A 22,110-nucleotide genomic window follows, 5' to 3' on the forward strand; every position below is an offset into this window, starting at 1 on the left:
AACAACAACAAATTCGTAAGACTCTTCCGACAAAATTAGGAGAAAGATTAAGAGTGTACAAGTTAGGGAGTTTGTTGAAATGCATTCTGATTTTGCTTCTCCATAAACATTGATCGTCTTTATTTGTCTGAATTCTACTTTGAATCATTTTGGCTACAGAAGATGGTAAGCATCACTGAGCCGGTACTTTGCTTCTTAAGCATATGAACACTGTACAGCAAGACCATGTGCTACTCCATCGTTTTCATTCTTATATTTGTTCACCTCTTTCTCAAGCACACTGGGATGGATCTGGACTTCATAACGCTTAGAGTAGACCCACTGAAATAAATGAAACTTAATTTAAACATTTAAAGTTCCACTGAGTTATATCCAGCTCAGTTGCACTCAAGAGTAGTGGCCCACCCAAATTAATGAGCTAAGTTAGTAATGTATATTAACTTCAACAGGTCAACTCTGAGTAGAAAAAAACACTGCATACACTGGTTCAATAGGTCTATCCTAAGCATGACAAGGTTTGGATCCAACGCACACACTCCATTCCATACAGTATACTGGGCTGCTAAAGCAAGTTTTGTAAAAGTCTTATTTGAAAACAACAACAACCCAGAATTCTATCTCCCCTAAAATCCTTTTAAGCCCTGCATTTTCAAGCTGTGCCCTATTTATAGAATCACCAGATGTTACACATTTTCCTGATCGCTTTCTGGAGGTGATGTAGGACATCTTTATTTTTATATAGGCCAGATGTTTGGTGGCAGGTTGTTTTTTAGCACTGGATTATTTTACCAATAGTTTCATTTTGAAAATATTGTTAGGTACCCTGAGCCTATGGAATAAATAAATGCAAAAAGGAACAGCATTACCATATAGTACTGGGAACACAGGACTCAATTATTTTACATCTTGAAGTTACTAAAGAATCACAGGCTCTTCAAGCTAGTGCTTTACTGCAATCCAGCGTAGAACTAGAGCCATGTGTTGGTATTTTAAATTGTTCCAGTTAATTAATATTTCAAAAATTAAGGACAATAGGAGGACCCAAATTACCTGTCCAAATCTTTTAAGCGGAATAAAAAGAAAACCACAATTCTTTTCTTTTTTTGCGGTAACTGTGCAGCTGCAACACTGCTGAGAAGTGTGTTCTATGCCATTCCAAGATTAAGCATCACAGGACAAAGAATCACATTGATGTCTTATACATGTAAGGAACAGAAGTCCATTTATTGAAGAAAAGATGCAAATAAACTACCAGTCTTCTCTTTGCAATCCCTCACGTATGCCCCTCGCACACTTTCCAATTTCTATTGAAACACACCAAAAATGTTTTACCCACCAAGCAAAGAAGAAAGTTCCTGCATTATATACTGTATATACGAGCTACTAACAGCAAATTCACTTTCCCAGAACAGATTTTTATGGAGCTATAATGGCACAACCACAAACAATTTGGAGGTATGATCAGGCATAGAGACCGGGAGATAACCCTAAGGTTTCTGGAAGTGCAAATAACCTTGTGGGGGGGAATTATCCGATTGTGAGGCAGGAAGATCCCCAAAACAACCCAATGAGGACTGAACACTGTTAGTGAGCATGGGATGCTGACTGTTTTGCAGGGGAAGTACAGAAAACCAGGATGGTGGTAGTGGAATGGAGTATCCTGGGAAATGGCATAGCTGGGTAGCATTCTCAAGAAGAGCACTGCATGCCTACAATGTTGTTGTTGTTTGCATGCAGGATCAGGAATAGTTTTTTAGGGCAGGACAAACTTGCAAGCCCCCTCTTACATGCTTACAGTGATCCAGTCCCATATAAACAGCCTCTGTGGTGCCAGTGTGGTATAGTGTTTAAGAGTGGTAGTCTCGTAATCTGGGGAACCGGGTTCGCGTCTCCGCTCCTCCACATGCAGCTGCTGGGTGACCTTGGGCCAGTCACACTTCTTTGAAGTCTCTCAGCCCCACTCACCTCACAGAGTGTTTGTTGTGGGGGAGGAAGGGAAAGGAGAAGGTTAGCCGCTTTGAGACTCCTTCGGGTGTGATAAAGCGGGTTATCAAATCCAAACTCTTCTTCATCATCTCTTAAGTCATGTAGGAAGCGTTTTTAAATTAATTTTAATTACGAAATTGTTTTTTCTGTGATTTCAAAATTACACCTTACTGGGTTGTAAGTCGCTGACTGAATAAATAACAATAAGCAGCAACACCATGCTTCAGAGCAAACACACAATTAAATTGGTAGCCAACTCCTACTCAAAGAGAACAGCCACTGAAATTCAACAGACATGCACTGCTTTAGTTCACCAGCTAAATTTTGCTGACGGTTTTGTAACTTTTTGGTTGATCTGCCTGTCAATGTTTGGAATTTGCTTTATTTTGACAGACCAACACAGCTGCAAAGCTCTTATAAATAGACCAATTCATTTTAAAGCTTCATTTTTCTGGCTTTTTTTTGGGGGGGGGGGGCTTCATTGCAAAACCATGAGTTCTCAAACCAGTCAATTTCTCTTGCATTCTTCATAGATTAAAGATAAAATACAGTAGCTAGGTGGAGTGTGTGTGTGTGTGTGTGTGTGTGTGTGTGTAAACTCTACCAACAGTAAGGGCTGCTATACTGTCCCTGGAATCAATGTCCCAGCTTAATAAAGCATTTGTTCCTCTCACCAGCTGTCTGCCCCCCCGCCCCCCCCCCCGTTTCTGCCTAGGCACAAAAAAAATCTGGGATTGGTGGGTCTTGAGAGAGCATATGCAGAAGCAGACATCTCTGCTTTTCAACTATAACTGCACAAGCACACTATCTGTTCCAGAGAAGGCCCTTGCTCCAGAATGTCCCACAAGGACTGGGAAATAGGTATGGGTAAATTATTTTTCATAAAATATCCTGGAGCATGACCTACAATTTAGCCTACTTTTCCCCATCATCGTTATGGGTAGAGTGTCTTCTTTACAGAAGACAACCCCTTACCCCAAAGGAGCCTTTTGTTTGTTGGAAGAACACTCTGGTCCACATCCTTGTTTAAAGATAAAGAACCACAAGGAGAGAGAGCAAGAGCTTTGAAATTGCCTATTAACAGCAAGCACCTGGGCAGCAGCCAGAGCAGGTGCAAAGGTCACCTGGTCATAGTCTTCCCCTTGTCATAGTATCATAGAGTTGGAAGGGACCATGAGGATCATTCTAGACCAACCCCCTGCAATGCAGGAACATGCAGCTGTCCCTTACGGTGACCACAGCTTGAGCAAGGCAACAAATGCACAGATCGCCTCTGTGCTTTAGAACAGTGCTTCTCGAACTACCTGATGTGGCAGAGCCGCAACTGGCCTCTGAAGCATCCCACCAAAGCTGGGCTTTGGTGGAGTCACCAGGGATCAGCAGCTGATGTCTCACGGATGAGCCCTGGTCTGTGGACCACCGCTTTGACTAGCCCTGCCCTAGTACCCTTTGCAACCCACAGGTGTTTCCCAGATAAGTGATGTAAGTTTGCTCAAAGTATGATATGATTGATTTGTATCCTGCCATTTAAGACCAACATCTGCCTAGGAAGACAGCCTTTGAGTAGCCAGTGGAGGTGTAGAAGGGAGATATGAATTGGTGACCCATAAATACAATACAATACACAGATGGGAAAGCAGAGGGTGGGAGGGGCAGGAGAAACATTGGGAAAGTACCACAAGGAAGAGATATATTCCTTCAAACTGGGTGGTTCATCAAAGGTTAAATAGTTCATCTATCTACACACTCTTCAAGTGAACTTTTTGTTGCTTATAGAAGAGCTGAGTGTGCCTTAAGGGCAATCCTATGCATGTTTACTCAGAAGTAAGTCCTACCAACTTAAGCAGTGCTGAGCGTGCGTAGGACTGCACTGTACAGCGGTACCTCGTGTTAAGTACTTAATTCGTTCCGGAGGCGTGTACTTAACCTGAAACTGTTCTTAACCTGAAGCACCACTTTAGCTAATGGGGCCTCCTGCTGCTGCCACGCCGCTGGAGCACGATTTCTGTTCTCATCCTGAAGCAAAGTTCTTAACCTGAAGCACTATTTCTGGGTTAGTGGAGTCTGTAACCTGAAGCGTATGTAACCCGAGGTACCACTGTACAATTTACTTAAGAAAAATAGGGTGCCTTAGCTGTCAGCGAATTGAGAAACGCTGCCATAGATATTACTGGTATACACCTCCCCCCCCCTTTCCCCCTCCTACACTTAAAACCTATTAGTTTGCTTGGTTTACTTTTCAGTCCTCAGCTGGTTTTCTTAATGACATCAGCCTCCAGCATTTAAGGTCTGAAAGCACAAGTGGATCTTTTCCAATTCCCTTGGCTCCACAGTGAAAAGGGTTTTTGCTGTATTGATCTTTTCTTCATGGCACTTTGCTGAGAAAAAACAACAACAGCCCTCTTAATTAGTGTGATTGTGTTGTATTCTACTTCGTGACCTACTTTTCTAAGACACAAGAACTTCAGTGAGCCTTTTTTCTTTTCTTTAAAAAAATTAAACCCTGAGCTTTAAAAGTTTTTTTAAAAAAAAATTATTTACACATTATCCTAAGTAATCAAGAGCAAGGGGAAAAGGAAATATGAAAATAGCTTTAGGACTTAAAACGATTCAAGTTAAAATAAACAAGGAAGATTAGCGGCACTAAGAACACAATTATTTGTGAAGCTGGCTTTAGACAGTGTTCCTAGTGGACGGATATGTGGAAATTACAGTAGCTACATTCATGCAATAACCTATTCACATACACTTATGAACTGAGCCCGCATACTTTAATTATCTGGTTTACAAAGCAACTAAAGCTGACAAATTTAAAGCTAAAAAAAAAAAAGACTTCCTGGATTAGGGCCACCATAGCATCCAGCACGTCAAGGGTAGAGCAAGGAGAGTCCATGCAATCTTAATGTGATATTAGCGTAAATAGTCTTGCAGATATAAGCCCTTTTAAGTATTATGAACTGCACCCTTGAGTTCACAATTTGTTTTTAATGTTTCATTATGTTTTTATATATGCTGAAAGTCGCCCAGAGTGGCTGGGGTATTATTATTATTATTATGCATAAAAAGGGGTGAACTCACAACCATGTTACCTTGGAAAAGGTGTGTTAAGAAACCTTCATATACTGAAGCAACAGGAATGTGGAGCGCAAACTTATGGCAAGTGAGTAGCACGCTTAACACCCATAAGGGTAAAGGGACCCCTGACAGTTAAGTCCAGTCGCAAACAACTCTGGGGTTGCTACGCTCATCTTGCTTTGCAGGCCGAGGGAGCCGGCGTTTGTCCACAGACAGTTTTTCCGGGTCATGTGGCCAGCATGACTAAGTTGCTTCTGGTGCAACGGAACACCGACACCAGAGCAGCGCACGGAAACGCCGTTTACCTTCCCGCCAGGCGTGCTTTTGAACTGCTAGGTTAACAGGAGGTGGGACCGAGCAACAGGAGCTCACCCCGTTGCAGGGATTCGAACTGCCGACCTTTTGATTGGCAAGCCAAAGGCTCAGTGGTTTAGACCAGTGTTCCCCAACCTTGGGCCTTCAGCTGTTTTTGGACTACAACTCCCATCATCCCTCGCTAGCAAGATGATGGGAATTGTAGTCCCAAAACAGCTGGAGGCCCAAGGTTGGGGAACACTGGTTTAGACCACAGTGCCACCCGCGTCCCGCTTAACACCCATACTTCTCTGCAAATGTTCCCTAGGCCATCTCCCCTTTACTTTTGAGTTTTGAAACTTGGGGGTGGGGTGGCAATGAAAAACAGCCCAATAGAGTACTTGAAAGGGAGAACTGTCATGGGTTCAGGTAGAAGTCAAGGGAGAAACAGGTCCCTGTGCATATCGAATTGAGAAGAAAATGGCCCTTATGGGAAAATGTACTCGTCAACATACCCTAATCCAAGGAGAACAAAATATGTTTATGAGAAATGATTTTGTTCTATTAAGTCAGTGAAGGGGTATGATTGCCTTCCTACATCAACCCATGCAGCTTTATGGTGTGATATTACAGGCTGGCTGAATTTCCCCCTTTCTCTTTATGCTTGACTAGCTGATTACTTCTATGACGATTCCCTGATTGCTCTACTTTGTATTGTATATTTGTGGGTTGTATACTTGCAGAGATTCGTGGATTGAATATTTGTAGGAGTTTTTCTGTTCTTTAATTGCTGATGTAAGCAAATGTGTAGGTATTTATGCTCCAAGTTTTTATTGTTTCTTGGCTTATTTTTGTTTGATATGGAAAGGCTTAATAAACTGCTCTTCAAACTTTAAAAATTTGAACAGGTAAATCACAAACACACCCCTTTTAAGTCCTTCCCTTTGCGAGTGCACTACACCTCGATAACTGTCTTTGGAAAACATATCAATCATATATTGTGCTCAGAGTGCAGTGGGATGTTGGCTGGATCTGCAATTATTCCATTTCAGGTGTACATAACTGTGTCTGGTATAACCATTTCACTTCTTTTCACAACTTCCAAAAGCCCCCCACTTCGGGCACCAATCCTCCACCCTTCCTTTCACTACATTATCATTCGTGTCCCGTCTCTCCTACAGGTTCTATCATCACAACAGCTTCAGAAACAGCCAACGTAAACCCACTAAAGAACACACATACACCCTGCTCAAGGGAATCACCACAATCATGTGATCTGTTTTCCTCAGAACTGAGAGCCTGTCAGGTTCATATTAGACTTCAATGCATTTGTTAATGGATCCAGTTAAAAATTAAAGCATCATGTCTCCTTCAAAATAAGGAAACGCAAAGCAGCTGTAACCAAAATGCAAAGCAAATGTCAGGCAGAAAGCAAGCGCTTAACTCTTATTATCTTTTCATTGTTAGCAATAAATGGAATACCATTATAAGTCGCACCAAACTGCAAAGCCTGCTCCAGTCTTCACCATCTCATCTCGTGCCAAGAAAGTACAGCATACAATAATATAATTTACCAATAATGTTACGATGTAAGCACAGCTTTAAAAAATATTCTGCTAACCCATATGTCATACAGTATTTGGGACGATTAGAAACATTTAACCCATATGTACTGGCACAGTTAATATCAACTGCCCTTGATATCCTCAATCTGCCATGCGGCCTTGAGGAATCTTGTGTGTCTTTTATGACAGCTGCAGAGTAAGGGGAAAGCATAAAGATACAGCTGTCCTCTTTGCCTTTAAACCTAACTGTGTCACCTGTTAATTAGCACGGCGGGTGGCAGACATGCTCTGGGCAAAGGGATCAAGAACTAGATAATCAGATGGATTGATCTCTGAACTGAGCCTCTCATTACTGAGTGCAAAATATACAGGAGAATTGCAGGTGGGCAGAGGAAGGAGATTGGGAAACAAACAAACAACCAAAACAGGGTTTCCTGCATCCAGATTTATATGCACTGCATGCTCAGGTATTTTCCACTCCCTCTCTTCTGCAGTGCACAACTCTTGCTCTACCCAAAAAAAGTCTAATCAGAGGCTTGGTGAGTGGTGCAGGAGATAACATTGACCCAGATTCCTCTTGCCTAAACAGACACCATTAAGTGTTAGACTTTTTGCCTCAATTTCTCACGCAGATACATTTTTTAAAAAATAAGGTAATTTCTGGCAAAAGAGTCACAATAAGGGAACCTGGCAATTTGAATTGGGCGAGTATTTCACAGTTGCCACACTACCGCTGAAGAGACCCTGTCAGATATTCCACAATGGCACCAACAGCAAGGTGACCAGGATCTCAATTCCTGGGCAGGCTTATATGGGAGCAAGCGGTCCCTAAGATGACCCGGCCCTAAGCTTGGGGCTTTATAGGCTAGAAGCAACACATCAAAGCCAGCAGAGCCAAAATAAGACCCAAGTAATAAGCTCTGACCTGCAACAACTATAGACAAACATCTGGTCACCATATTTTGGACCAACTGAAGCTTTTGGGCTAATAATAATAATAATAATTTATTATTTATATCCCGCCCATCTGGCTGAGTCTCCCCAGCCACTCTGGGCGGCTCCCAATCAAGTGTTAAAAACAGTACAGTATTAAATATTAAAAACTTCCCTAAACAAGGCTGCCTTCAGATGTCTTTTAAAGATAGGATAACTGCTTATTTCCTTCACATCTGAAGGGAGGGTGTTCCACAGGGTGGGCGCCACTACCGAGCTGTGTTCAAACAGTAGCCCCACTCAGACTACATTGCAACAATACAGTCTGGAAGTAACCAAAGAATGACTGACTGAAGCCAAATTTGCCTTCTTTAATAAATGGCACTGCTAGTGTATTTGCTAATGGCACTGCTAGTGTATTTGCACTGCTAATGATAATAATAAAACACTCCTACCACCACCACCACCACCTGAGCATCCAGGGAATGCAAAATTCCCAAGCAACGAACCCATTCCTTCAAGGCAAGTGCAATCCCATCCAGAATAGGTTGAACCACCACATCCGAATTGCCAGTGTTCTTGACTAACAGGGCCTCTGGTTTGTCTGAATTACGGTAAGTTTCAGCCTCTTAACGCCTATCCACCTAATGTGAATTGACTCCAGTTTATTACTTCTACTGTCTCCCCAGGACAAGTCAATGGGAACAAGATAGAGCTGTGTGTCACCTACATGCTGTTGACACCTCAGACCAAACTTCTGGATGACCTCACCTATTGGTTTCATGTAGATATTAAAAAGCATAGGAAACAAGGCAGAACCTTGAGATAAGTCGTGACATCTAATGTTTGAACTGGTCATTCTCAGCGTAGATCCACTGAAACCAGTGACTTAAAGCAGGCATAGGCAAACTCGGCCCTCCAGATGTTTTGGGATTACAACTCCCATCATCCCTAGCTAACAGGACCAGTAGTCAGGGATGATGGGAATTGTAGTGCCAAAACATCTGGAGGGCTGAGTTTGCCTGTGCCTATTTATTAATGGATCTACTTTGTATATAATTTTGGATATAACCCACACACACACAATGGTTTTACTAGTAACAGTAAATATTTACATTCAATATTTATAATAAATTTTGAATAAATGTTCAATATTTATATTGAAGCCAAACTATATTATAAAATATAAATTAATACACATTCACTATTTATGATGCTCACAATAAGACAAGATACTAACAATTGCTTCCATAAAGAAAAAGCTTGGAAATGGTGGCTGAACACTGAAGCGACAAAGAATGAGACAGGACAAACATTTTCACGACACAGTAACAGAAAATGTTAGTAGCTAGGACAGAACAATCCCTATCACAGGTGGGTTGGGGGGGCAAAGAGCAACTGTGCCTGTATCACAGTATTTTACAAAGTATTTATATTTACTAAGCAAGCACGCTGTCGTGCATTTGCCACATCGCAAGGTGACAAGGTATTCAACTCAATATTTGCACCATTTCCAGTTTGGCTTTTGAAATGGCACTTCTTAGGGACCAATTGTACAGGTTATCCATCAGTAAGTGCAAAACGAATGCATGATATCACCAGGTATGATGAATATGAGGTCTGATCAAATAGAGATCACTATGATTTCACTATAATGTTTTCTTCTTCTTATGATGATGATGCTACAGTTAAATTAGAGGGAAAATTCTTTGTAAAAGAAAAAGAAAAAAAGACTTAGAACACTGAGACCTTTCCAATGAACTAAATGGCAAACTTGTTGGTTCCAGGACCCTGGCAAGATCTTTGTACAGCCCTAGATGGGCATTAAACCATTTGACGCGGGGGCCTTCTATCTAGCAAAGCCTGCCACAGCTAATCTGCCAATTACATTCTCCTCAGGGAACATGTTTTACAGCTCTAGCCAATTCAGCTTCCATTGAAGTCTGTGGGTTTTGGGGGTGGGGGTGGGAAGTAGTCCTACTCCTCTCTGAGAGTCTCAACCTCAAAACGATATTTGAAACACGTACATAAAGGAGAATTTACCTATAGGTGATTGCAGTACAGCAATGTGAAGTAGCATGAGGGAGATGCAACTGTTGCAGGGTAAAGCCAGCATGCCCTGAGGTAAATGCCAAAACCATAACTTCCAGACAAGTTTAACATTTGGAATTTGGCATCTGGCATATTAAACTAAGCCTTGATCGTGGGGTATTATATAATGAAGATATTAAGACACAGTGACTCATCTGTAGTTACTCTTGTTGGTCTGGGAACGCAATATAGAAAAAAAATATATAGCTGGTGAGCAAACATTATTTATATTCCAAGTGCCTACTTGAACATGGGTGTGCTGGGCAGCTATTGAAACAGTGTTATGAAAAATGTGAACCACAAGAAGTCTGAAATCGAGAACGAAACTATCTGATGGTTAAAAGGAACAAAACGACGACACTGTGACATTTTATTTTTGTATAGTGAAGCTACTGCTGTTTTATTGAGTAGTTCCAACAGAGCAAACACAGAGAGTGACTGCCATTCTGTTAGTGGGGGCCCTCATTTTTAGAACAGTGCAGCAAGTGAATCCAATGCATGCGAAAGGCACTGCACAATCCCCCAGTGCAGCTGCTCCCAATTGCACAACATCAACTCTCAAACTTCTTGTGATGGCATTGCATTGGGTCTCATTGGTTCATGGAAGACGGAATAGTTTTTCACAAATATACTGACATGGGGACTTGTTTTCTCATTACAGAGAGGGTTAGTGCGATATTTGATCTCCAAAGGAGGCCCCTCTTCATGTGTAGTCAGCCACCCTCAGTGGTTAAGCAAAGTGCCACTGGAGATAAGAACTTTCAGTGATCAAACTCCATTTATGGAATGCCTTCTTCAGACATGTAAGAAAGACACTTCAAGTTATTGATATACAGGCACCAAGTTAAAGGCATCCGGTTTACAAGTCTTCTAATTATTGGTTCATGGTCTGCTGTTCTTTTCCATTTTTAATATCTTACTGCTTCTGTTGCTAATCTATGGCTTTTATTATGTCAGTTTATTGTTTTTATTATGTTACCCGTTTTATTGCTTTTTGTCTGTTGCTGATGTTTTTCTGTATCATCATCATCTGGTTATATTTATTGTTTCAAAATGATTGTTTAATCTTTTTAATAGGTCAAAAGGAAGCATGTAAAATTAAAATAAATAAATATTACTTGTCCAACAACTTTTAGAAGTGAACTTGACTTGAGGTAGCTTTTTGTTTTTAAGAAAATATAGAGAGTTCTTAAGGTGACTAAACATCCAAAGAATAAAACGGGTCAATATACATAATTTTCATCTAAAGAGCATATCACCAGGGTTAAAAATGCAATCAATAAATAAGCATTCCCTGCTACACAATGACTTAGAAAACAAAGTCCTGTGTACAAGTCTATAGTGTTGTTTAAAGGGTACAGATCCCCAAATGGCACCTGTTTGGGATCCTGCAACTTGACTCTACACCCACTGAAGTGATTCTGAGCTTACTGATTCAGTAGCGCTGCAGAGTTCAGGTTCTCTGCCTTGAGGGCCATGCATATTCATTATTATAAATGTCATGCTAGCTTGTTAGTCAAGAAAATCATTTGCCATGTGACTCAGTACTGGATCAGTACTGAAAGTAGCATACAGTAAACTAGCAAAATAGCAGAAAGTTTTATGAACCTGGATAGCTTTCAGAAGGTTTTTTTTGTTAATGTTTAATAACCTACTTTGAACTGAGGAGGAGAACACAAATGCAAATTATCTCTCCATTATCTCTCTGTGACATGGTAAACAGCAATCTTTCATATGTCATATGTTATAAATTTCTCTAGGCATCTTCTGATCAAAGCAACTTAGAATATTATCCCACCCCACCCCATTTATTGTACCAGAACATGGTATTTATCATATTATATAAATCAATCTGTTTTTTAACAAGGCATTTAACTGAAGAAAAAGAAAGTGTAAGCTAATTTAGGCTTCAGTTGAATTACCTTGTTAACACAGGAAAATCCCACTTAATGTTATGGTCTAAAGGCAGATTTGACAACAAACATCGAAATCTGGTTGATGCATAGGTAAACCAGGAACCATAACTTCACTTGAACTGTGCTATTTCCTAGGCACCATGAAAAACATGTTTCCTATTTATTTTCTGGAGTATTATAATCTTTATTGTCATTGTCCCATACAGAACAACGAAATTCAAAAATCTACATAAAACGTTCAAAACCCAACAAGCCTGCTATCCCAGCTATCCCAACATGGTTAGCCCCCTAAAAACTCTGATACCCCATTTTTAAATACAATATATTCCCATACGTTTAAAACCAAAATCGCATTTGGGTAGAAACTGTTTCTCAGGCGGCTAGTCCTAGTCTTTATAACCCTGTGCCTTCTTCCAGAAGGCAGAAGCTGAGAGAGATCATTTCCGGGGTGTGTAATATCCTGCTCTATCTCTGCACCTGGAACCATAGATTTGATCCAAGGTGGGAAGAGTGCACCCAATTATTCTCGTATTGTATTGTATTGTATTGTATTGTATTGTATTGCATTGCATTGTATTGTATTGTATTGTATTGTATTGTATTGTATTGTATTGTATTGTATCGTATTGTATCGTATCGTATCGTAAGAAGGTTACTGTGACAATAATTTAACACCAACCATGCTGCAGGAGATGCAAGACAATAACATTTATTGGTGGAATATTTGTGATTATCCCAGTAATATAACTATTCAGCTCCACTAGTCTTACCACTTAAAAAGAATTATGGTGACTTCTGTTTTTCTAATAATCTCAGAAATGGCAATTGTTATAATCTAGCATTTGTAAAACACTTAGATAAGGAATCAAAATGCTATGTTTCATTTATTACGGAATAGATGTAGAAATTACTTTATTTCCAATAGATATCCAGTTCTTTAATTGTTTGAATTACCTGGTCGTGAGACCTCTGAGCTGTTGAAAACTGCTTCTTGCAGGCTGCTGAGAAGAGGTTGGGGGTTTGAGTTACCATGGAGATCTCTACATTCGACAATGGAGAAATCTAGAATGAGAGGATGCCATGGTTAATGAGATCAAGTTTGTATAGAAAGATAAGACCATGCATGTCCCCTGCTCCTGTTTATTACCCATCGCCAACATCATGTTATTGCCTAACTAAGGGATAACCTAGTACATTCTTATGTTCTGCTAAAAAGAGGCATCATGGCTACTGCTATGCAAACACTTGAACATAGAGAAGTTGTGAGACACGCCCGATCACTCTGGTCCCTTTCTTATATCACACTAGGTGCGTAGAAGCTGTTGGAGAACAGCTGAGCTCCACATCACCTGGGTAAAGCTGAGAAGTATAGCTTACTCCTTCTGAGTCCTGGCTGGGATAGCTCCCTACTACACCAGCGTTACTTCTCCAGGAAACTAGGGCATTACTAGAGTGGACAGAAACTACAGTGTTGGTACCTCTGATGTAGCCCAGGGCTTCTTTTATTACCCCAGTATGTGCAGGCGCTCCATAGCTCATATCTAAGATGAAACTGCCACAGCTCAATATTATAGTCCAAAAAGTCCCTACATTAAATCCCCAGGTTTTCCAGTTGAGAGAAACAAACGTATCAAATTTAGGAATAATCTGTATCCAAATGCTGCTGGGAGTGGAAAGTTCTGGAATTGATGGATCGGTGATCTGACTCAGTATAAGACCAAGTGTGGTCTGAGAACAAATAATGCAGCCATTTGCTGAAGCTAAGCAGGTCGGGGGTCTAATCAGTGTCTGGATGGGAGACTACACCAAACCCCATGTATACTGCCTTGAGTTCCATGATGGAAGAAAGGTGGGCTACGAATGTAGTCATAACTCTCCATCGGTTTTCCCACACTAATCTTAAAATTTAGACTGGAATAGCAACAAAAAAGGACCAATAAAAAGAAGCTAAAAAGGATGCCTGCAACCAACCCAACTTCTTCAAGCTATTGTCATATTTTGTGAAATTAAACTGATCACTGAATAATAGTTTCAATGCCACCATTATGAAATGTTTTTATTTTAATGTAAGGGTTTGCTGAAAGTGTCTTAAAGTCACATGTGCAGAAACCTTGCAGTACAATCCTATGCCTGTCTGCAGGAAAGTTGAGTCCCACTGAATTTAACGGGGCTCAGTTCCAAGTGTGCACTGAGGCATAAAAAATAAGTTCACATCTCAGAGTAAATACTATGAATAAGTCAGTCTCTATTACTTTTTTATTTTTAGAGCATTTTATCTTTTTTAAAAAAGTTATTAAAAACAACAAAAATAGAAAAAATATAATTGTTCGATGCAGCTGGGTTATCTGCCAGGTATTGTGTGGCTGCATGTTTAATTGTCTGAAAAAAGCTCACAACAGCTTATTATTTTATTTAAATTGCTTTAAAAATAAATAAATAATCACTCCACATGCATGTGGACTATGCATGTGCATTATTACAGTAAAATGTGGTAGAGTATCCCTGGTACGCATGTGTGAGGCTGAGGAAGTTGAAAAAGAAACAAAAAGCCAGAGAACCAGGAAATTACCTATAGCAATTGGCTATGTCTTTCTACCCCTTTTATATCTACACCTTCCTTTTTAAATATTCCTTTCCCGCTTCCCCTTGACTTTCCATTTCTCCTCTTTTAACAGCAAGTCAGTGTTTTGTGCACAGCTGAGCACGTGAGGAAATCATTAGAGTGTTTTTTGTTTATCCCCCCCCCCTTGAAGACTTTCCACACTTCTGCAAACCTCAGTGTTTCCCAGCCATCTGCTGAGACCTCCCTTTTTGTCCATTTTGGTCCCATAAGTGTGAGCATTCTCGGAGGGAACAACAAAGCAACAACTCCTTCTACATAAGTAGAACATCATTAACCTTTTATATTTCCTTCCATTGCCAACTGGAAAAAACCATAATTGCCATTCTGGAAACACTTCAAATGTACAGTACTAGATAATACAACAAATCATGAAGATGTCTTGTGATCATACAAACCTAGGAGCTGAATCATGGCACACAGAAGTAGTTATTAGGGAATAAGGTAGCAATCAGATGGGCGGATAGAGAGCATTTTCTGCAGGCTGCCCATCCCTGGAAGGGAAGGGCCCTCAGAACATTAACCACCAGCACAGGTGATTTAATGCTAACTGGGACATTTTCAGTTTAGTCGGAGAAACACACACACACACACACACACACACACACACACACACTATATCTCTCTCCAACCTAAAAACAGGCAGAGGTGTGCCAATTTGCAAAATTCATAAAACGAATGTTTTGTATTCTTTCGAAACGATGAACAGCTTTAATATTCACAAACGTTCCCCAAAGGATAACCTCCAATTCTTCCACGAATATCACCGTCTGTAGCAAACAGCAGCGTTTTCATCCACAAACATGCCGTGAAGCTGAAAAAAAATGAGGCCACGATGTTTTCCAAAAGAAGAAATAGAAAGAAAGATGTTTTGAGGCCAGAAGACAGGCACACAAAGAGATCTGTGAGCAAAGCATTACACAGCTGCATTGTGATTTTCCATCCAAGAACACATGGCATTGCGATGGCTGCTTCCAGTAACCATCTACAAACTCATTACCAACCAGGATAAAATCTGCATGGTATCTGTACCAGTTTCCACTCACACTGCATTTTCCTGCTAAATTTAGCAGGCTAAATATTACCTCATAAAGAAATGTATTGGTGACTTCGACACCTTTGCTCCAGCAGCAGCCTATTCCATCCTGCCTGGATAACTTCAACACCAGCCGGAGGCCAGAAACCAGTGTGTGCTACCCTACCATCTGACGCGCCTTCTTTTTCTCCAGTTACTTTACCAGATACGAAATCACCTGTTCCCTTGATCTTGTTCCCACTTTAAAAAAAAAAAAAATCTATTGGCCCATCGATTCTCCCGTTTGTACTGCACACTCTTTCTTCCAGTTCTTTCCCTTTAAGTCAGTGCTCTTTTTTAAAAAAATAATATTACCACCTCTCTTCTTTTTGGGGAGAAGGGGCAGCTATTGACCTTTTTATTCTTTTTCCATGTCTTATTTCTACCAGTTCTGTTCTAGGCCACTTCCAATCTGTTCCCCCCATGCCTCCTGTTTTAATTCAAATGAGAATCCTTTGTTATTTTCCATTATATTCTTGTAGCTAAATCATCAGGTGTTTTATCTGTGCTTCTTAGAAGATGACTCGGCCTTTGGCACAGCCTTTATACTTATGCTCTTTATATTTAATGCCTTTTTTTAGGTTTTCAGTTATTGTTTTATCACTGAAGTGATTTCATTTTTGAATCTTACTTCAATACGAATTACTTACGGAGCAGCAACAAGCCCCCTTCCCCTTGTTGTTCTTCTTATGGCCCCCGTTATCTGTTTATCATTGCCACCTTTATGGAGATGCTACAACTCTACTGTTCTTTTATATTTCTCCTTCTCTTACCCTCACCTCTGCTTCTTTCTCTGCTGTGTGGGTGAAGGGCCATTTTCTCGAAGTTAGCACACAAAGCTTCTGTTTACATTCCTGCTTTTCAGTCTTTTCCCAACATCACTTTTTCTTTTTCCGTTTCTGATAATGTTGCTGTTTGCAACAGGTCCCTGTGGGAAGCCTACAGGAAAGACCTGAGCGCATCAGCACACTCTCCTCCTGTGCTTTCCAGCAGCTGGTATTCAGAAACTGACTGTCTCCAACTATATTTAGACTAAATGTAGTCATCATGGTAAGCATCCTCCATTAAAGGGATGCAGGTGGCTCTGTGGTCTAAACCACAAGCCTCTTGGGTTTGCCAATCAGAAGGTCAGAGCTATGAATCCCCACAACGAGGTGAGCTCCCATTGCTCTGTTCCAGTTCCTGCCAACCTAGCAGTTTGAAAGCACACCCACCAGTGCAAGTAGATAAATAGGTACCGCTGCGTCCAGAAGATAAACGGTATTTCCGTGCACTCTGGTCTCCGTTACAGTGTTCCGTTGTGCCAGAAGAAGTTTAGTCATGCTAGCCACACAACCTGAAAAGCTGTCTGTGGACAAACGCCGGCTCCCTCGACCTGAAGCAAGATGAGCGCCGCAACCCCAGTTGCCTTTGACTGGACTTAACTATCCAGGGGTCTTTCACCTTTCCTTTTTTTATCCTCCATTAATCTATCCAACCCTCTTTTACAGTCATCTTAGTTGGTGGGCATCAATACATATTGTGGCACCACATTCCACAGTTGAACTATGCGTTGTGTGAAATCTGTTCTTTAGCTTTCCCTGAAGCTTCCAACTTGAAAGCCCCAAGTTCTAGAGAAGGAGAAAAGTTTCTCTCTATCCACTTTCCCCGCCACCATGCAGATTCCTATATTTATCTATCAAGTCCTGCCTTGCTCACCATTTTTCTAAACTAAAAAAAAAAAAGCCCCCAAACCTTTCCTCGCAGAGAAGCTCCAGCCCCTCAATAATTTTGATGGACCTTTACAGACCATTTCAGAGTTCTACAACAAACATTCTGAGGTGTGGAGACCAGAACGATACACAGTATTCACCAAGATTTGTATAATAACATTATGCTATTGGCACTTCCCTTGTAACGATTCCTAGAACAGAATTTGCCTTTTTCCCACAGCAGCAACTCAATGGATCAACATCATCTTCAAGTAGACACACTACAACCCTCATACCTAGGCAGTCACTGCCAGTTCAGACCCCATGAGTGTTTACTGTGGATTTTTCTTGCCTCAACATACCACACTTTACGCTAGCCCTGGACAATTTGCTATTATCAGCAAACCCACTGTCATCTGGGCATCAGGTAGTACAGGCTCCCACAGTAAAAAGCCTTGTTTTGAAGCCAGTGGCCTTGCTGCCATAGGCCCAAGCCAGCAGTATATATAGGTATCAATGTTTGGAGGAAAATGCCAAGTGGGCAAACTAACGTAGGCATCACCACTGGGACACATGGACCACAAGAATGCAGAGTGCTGACATCAGGCCTGGAGCAGAGGATGCATCTGTTTTATTGAGAGATTGCTTGGGCCCAAGATTTGCTCACACTTGCTTTTTAGAGAGCCATACAGATCAGAATAAAATAATGTATATATTTACAGCTACAAATGCAACCTAGTTTGTTTCTTGATACTCAGCTCACAGTTGGGAAAATATGTAGAGAATTCACACAGACAGTGCGCATGCAATATTGAAGGGGGAAATTAATGTGCTCATGAATATTGCATAAATGCGCCATTCTCTGCCCTTTCTTATTCTAGTCTTCTTTTCTTCCTCAATGGATGCAGACAATATCCACAGTAATTATAGAAACTCGATCCCATCTGCTAACCAAGCTGGCAGAAGTCTGGTGACCGATTGATTTCCATGAACTTAAGTGCACCTATTTCTGCAGAGGACTACACTGTAAGTAAGAAAGAAAAAGTCTGTAAAACTAAGAGATGGTGTGTACCAAGCAATCCACAGGTATTTTTGGTAGCTCTGCAGCTGTATATAGATAGAAAGAGGATCACATTTTTAATACAGTGGTGCCTTGCAAGACGAAAAGAATCCGTTCTGTGATTCTCTTCGTCTAGCGATTTTTTCGTCTTGCGAAGCAAGCCCATTGATGGATTAGCGGATTGGCACTATTAGCGGCTTTTAGCGGCTTATCGGATCAGCTGATAAGCGGCTTAGAAAAAGGGGGGGAAAGGAAAAAAAAACCCCGCAGGAACTCGCAAGACATTTTCATCTTGCGAAGCAAGCCCATAGGAGATTCGTTTTGCGAAGCACCTCCAAAATGGAAAACTCTTTCGTCTAGCGAGTTTTCCGTCTTGCGAGGCATTCGTCTTGCGGGGCACCACTGTATTTATTCATTCTTTCTTATAGCTAATATTTTCTCTCTCTCTAAAGGACATAAAGCAGTTTGCCACAGGAACACCCTCCCATCAGATATCAAGAATATAAGGAACTATATAACTTTTAGAAGACATCTGAAGGCAGCCCTGTATAGAGAAGTTTTATTATGTTGTGTTTATATATATATTTGTTGGAAGCTACCCAGAGTGGCTGGGGCAACCAAGTCTGATGGGGGTGGGTGGGTTTACAAAAAATAAAATTATTATTACGAGTAAAGAAACTTCCATAGCCCGCAATGAATCAATAAAGACAATATTCTGTTAAACATGGACAATAGAAATGCAATAAAGGAAAAGGCTGTAGCTCAGTTGCACCGCATCTGGTTTGCATGCAGAAGGCCCCAGATTCTATCTGCAGCATCACCAGGGCTGGGAATGTCTCTTGCCTGAAGCCCTGGACAGCCTCTTTCAGTCAGTGCTCAGCTAGATGGACCAAGGATATGACTTGGTATAAGGCAGCTCCCAGTGCGTCATCCTATATGTCAATCAAACAACCCGAAAGCAAATCAGTACAAATAATGGGAAGGTTTTGCTCCAGTTTCAGATACACTACCAACGCAGGATATTTGAGGGGAGGGGGTTATAGTGTGTCTTGAGAGATTGAGATTATGAGTTCTAGAGCATCAGGGTTAGGGTTCTTATGGGAACAGCACATAGCTTAGCTGTAGTGAATCCCCCAAAATATGGTACCCCACTAGCAGAAGTAGCCACAACAGGAAAGCTAGGAAAGCAGGGAAACCATAATAAATGGTACATAGAAAGCTGACTTTCTCATAAAGGAAGTAAAGAATTAGTAATGTAGACCAGGCATAGGCAAACATTGCCCTTCAGATGTTTTGGGACTACAATTCCCATCATCCCTAGCTAACAGGACCAGTGGTCAGGGATGATGGGAGTTGTAGTCCCAAAACATCTGGAGGGCTGAGTTTGCCCATGCCTGATGGAGACAGTAAAAGCAAAGAGGGAAGGGCACAGAAAATAAAGAAGGAAGGAAGGAAGGAAGGAAGGAAGGAAGGAAGGAAGGAAGGAAGGGCCGCAAATGGTAGAACATTTGTTTTGCATGCAATGGCCCCTGGTTTGATCCCTGGCATGTCCAGCTAAGGCTAGGGATGTCCCTTGTCTGAAGCCCTGGAGAAAAACTGCCCGTCATATAGATAATAGTGATCTGGTGTAAGACAGCTTCTTATGTCCCTATGGAATGCAAGAAAAACAAATTTCTCATAGATGACCTTTCCTCTGACTGACTATCTGCCCATGGCCTGTTCTTGGGAAGGATAAATCACTAGGTTGACTGGAGAACTGAGGCAACAGCAAGTTCACAACCACACTGTGTGGAAATAAGTCAAATGTAATAGGAACACCTCCTACGTGGTATGTTTTTCCGTTATCGACCCTCTTACTGTCATGAGTGCCTGGCATATGCCCAATACAGTGGTAACTCGGGTTAAGTACTTAATTCATTCCGGAGGTCCGTTCTTAACCTGAAACTATTCTTAACCTGAAGCACCGCTTTAGCTAATGGGGCCTCCTGCTGCCGCCGCGCCGCAGGAGCACGATTTCTGTTCTCATCCTGAAGCAAAGTTCTTAACCTGAAGCACTATTTCTGGGTTAGCGGAGTCTGTAACCTGAAGCGTATGTAACCTGAAGCGTATGTAACCTGAGGTACCACTGTATACAGCATCTTTTTAGAAACACCTATCAGTCCATCACATTAAAAATGACTTGTATCCATACCAGGATAGGCAAGATTAAGCAAGCCATGGAGGGTGGGGGCGAGGAAACATACCCATAAGATTAAACTGGCATGGCTATCTGAAAGTTAGAGAGCCAGCAAGATGCAATGCCCACACAATGAGGATAGGGGTAAATAAAGTGAATTGCATCCGAAAGCAAACGCTGACATTTGATATCTAGTGTAATATGCTCTCTGCGGCTACCACTGACAGCTGCATCTAGAAACAGCTGTTAACTTCTGAGTGGTTTTAAAGGGCAGCCCCACAAGGAGCACACCAGAGTTAGTGAAACTCTGAAGTCATAAGGCTCAGATAATGGCTGCGAGGTCAGGCACTTAGGAGACAATTGCAATCAAGCGATCAGACACAGATAACTTAAGAAAGGCACTTTGTGCTCTTGGTGCCACCTGGGATCCCCGGAATGCATAGCACTCTCCTGATCTAAATTCTGATTTGGAAAGATCAAATCACATTATTATCTGGATGCATGATAGCGTAAAAAGATCTGTAAAGATACCACACCAAGTAAAAGCATAGTTGTCCCTCGAATGCAGGCATGGCATACAAATCATACACGCCAATAGTTGCTGAATCAGGAAAATGGATCAGAAGCTGAATTAAAATGTCTTCTTGGCTATTTATTGCTGCTCTCCATTTCATGTCAGCTTCCTAGAATCCATCCAGCACAAGCCTGAAAGGATAATGAGTTTCTGAACACAAACTCTAATGGGGCACGTTGCATCAAAGCTTTCAGCAATTGCCTGGATGCTGTTTCCCAGCAGTACTAAACAACTTAAATATAATTAGCTGGAAGCCCTATGGGCTACATTTCCCCGCTGGAATACCTCTTACACTAATCCATTTATCAGGCTGACAGATGACTGAATCATTGGTAACAGGGACCCTATTCCATTAATACTGCTGTAGTCAAAATGCCAGCTTGCCATTATTATTATTTTTAAAAACAACTGCATCATTGAGAGCAGGTAAACAGAAAGGAAAAGGAATATACACGCTCAGTCACACCCCTACCTTTTTTCGTTGACAGCATAGCTTGTCAGGAACAGAACTATTCTGGATATTTAAACCAGAAAACAATTTCTTGCTTAATATATACTAATGTATGGCTGCCATACGTCCGGAAAATATCCCGGACATATCTAGGATTTGTCCGCTGATAATAGCGTCTGGGCGGAATTGTCAAAAATCAGTTAAAATGTCTGGGGAAATTCATGTGTATGGCAGCCCAAAATGTAATTACAACTCAACAACTTTGCCCAAAATGAAATCTCAACAACTTTGCCAAAAAAATGCTCAACAACTTTTCTTTCAGGATTTTCACTTTTTGAAGTATAACCACTTTTTGAAGGTAACCATAACTAATGATTTACACAAAACAGATCCATTTTATGTGTATAGTGCAGAAAATAAATCCTGTGTGTTTAATACCATGGTTGACAACAAGACCATGTGGATGCAGGACTTTTTATGTGCAGAAAAATGGACCACTAGGCATAGTGAGTATACTTCTTTTGCTGGAACCATTACATGTAGGTCAGAAAGCCATCTTGCACTTGGCAGCATGTAACTGTTAACATAATGATGTATTGTTCA

At 41.1% G+C, this 22,110-nt stretch overlaps 1 protein-coding gene across 4 annotated transcripts in view; it reads right to left on the reverse strand.

Annotated features, from left to right (window-relative positions):
• TBL1X (transducin beta like 1 X-linked) overlaps positions 1-22,110 on the reverse strand; it is a 141,248-nt gene that overhangs the window by 49,740 nt on the left and 69,398 nt on the right. For all 4 annotated transcript variants that reach the window (XM_082220119.1, XM_082220118.1, XM_082220120.1 and 1 more), the window contains one exon: positions 12,815-12,922. The gene's annotated coding sequence lies outside the window, so the exon portion shown is untranslated. The remainder of the gene's footprint in view (positions 1-12,814; positions 12,923-22,110) is intronic.

The sequence above is a fragment of the Podarcis vaucheri genome (assembly GCF_965113315.1).
Source record: "Podarcis vaucheri genome assembly, chromosome: 4".
In the NCBI taxonomy this organism is placed as follows: domain Eukaryota; kingdom Metazoa; phylum Chordata; class Lepidosauria; order Squamata; family Lacertidae; genus Podarcis; species Podarcis vaucheri.